This window comes from Arachis duranensis, unplaced genomic scaffold (assembly GCF_000817695.3).
Source record: "Arachis duranensis cultivar V14167 unplaced genomic scaffold, aradu.V14167.gnm2.J7QH unplaced_Scaffold_84294, whole genome shotgun sequence".
Taxonomy (NCBI): Eukaryota; Viridiplantae; Streptophyta; class Magnoliopsida; order Fabales; family Fabaceae; genus Arachis; species Arachis duranensis.
Window position 1 is genome coordinate 19,426 of NW_026265149.1, and position 1,531 is coordinate 20,956.

The window sequence follows — 1,531 nt, forward strand, 5'->3', positions numbered from 1 at the left end:
CTCACTCTATTGTGAGTTTTACTTGACGACAATTCGGTATACTTGCCAAAGGGAAATTTGTTGAGAGATAAGTTTTTACGCATCAAGTTTATGGCGCCGTTGCCGGGGATTGATTTTGAATCAACAATGATTAAGTTAGAAGATCACTAGATTGAGCATTTTTTTTATTTTGTTATTCGTTTCTTTTTATTTAGTCAATTTACCTTAGTTTTTAATTTCTTCCTCACCCCCATATACCCTCTCTATTTTCTGTTTTCTTTTTCTTAGTTGATCATAATTCAGCTCACTAACCCACTAACTGTTTGATAAATTGTATCACTCACACTAACTATTACTCTAACAAGAATAGTCTTCACTATACCTCCTGTGTGCAATCTGTTTGTTGTATGACAGGGAGAAGAGAAGGAGCTTCAACATCCTTTGATTCAGAACCTGAAAGAACCCTTTGGAGACAATGAAGGGAAACAAGAGGAAAAAGGATTATTGGTGCTGAGGAAGCAGAGGAAGAGTACTTCGAACCCAACATGGAAGAGAATTTGGAGAACAACCATGAAGAGGAGGCTCATAATCAAGGCCATGCCAACCGTGCTGGGCAAGAAAGGAGGGTCTTAGGATCCTATATCAATCCTAATCCAGGAAACTGTGGAAGCAGCATTCAGAAGCCCACCATACATGCCAACAATTTCGAGCTAAAACCTCAGCTCATCACCCGGGTGTAGAATAATTGTTCATTTGGAGGAGGTGCCCAAGAAGACCCTAACCAACACTTGACCACCTTCTTGAGGATTTGTGACACAGTGAAGTCCAATGGAGTCCACCCGGATGTCTATAGGCTGCTCTTGTTCCCTTTTTCACTAAGGGACAAGGCATCCAAATGGCTTGAATCCTTCCCAAAGGAAAGCTTAACTAATTGGGAAAAAGTGGTGAACAAGTTTTTCGCAAGATTTTGTCCTCCTCAAAGGATCAATAGGCTAAGAACTGAGCTGCAGACTTTTAGACAACAAGATGGTGAGACACTTTATGAAGCATAGGAGAGATTCAAGGATCTAACAAGGAGATGCCCACCAGAGATGTTTAATGAGTGGGTCCAACTTCACATCTTCTATAAAGGTCTTTCATATGAGTAAAAAAAGGCTGTGGATCATTCATCAGGAGGTTCTTTAAACAAGAAGAAAACCATTGAAGAGGCCATAGATGTCATTGAAACAGTTGCTGAGAATGACTACTTCTATGCCTCCGAAAGAAGCAACACTAGAGGAGTAATGGAGCTGAACCACATGGATGCACTGTTAGCCCAAAACAAGATGATCACCAAGCAGCTAGCAGATCTTACCAAGAAGGTGGAAGAGAACCAAGTTGCAGCAGCCATCACCTCATCACCAACTCAAGAAGGAGTAAACATAGGAGAAGAAGGTGACTGGGAGCAAGCCAACTATGTGGGAAATTCACCTAGACAAGTCCATGATCCATACTCCAAAACTTACAACTCTGGATGGAGAAATCACCCCAACTTTGGATGGGAAAATCAACA

The 1,531-nt window shown here is 41.2% G+C and overlaps 1 non-coding gene across 1 annotated transcript; it reads right to left on the reverse strand.

Moving 5' to 3' along the window:
- Nucleotides 1–968: 968 nt before the first annotated feature.
- LOC127744678 (small nucleolar RNA R71) lies at nucleotides 969–1,076 on the reverse strand. Its single transcript, XR_008005614.1, has one exon. It is a non-coding gene; the product is annotated as a small nucleolar RNA R71 (small nucleolar RNA).
- Between the last annotated feature and the right edge of the window lie 455 nt (nucleotides 1,077–1,531).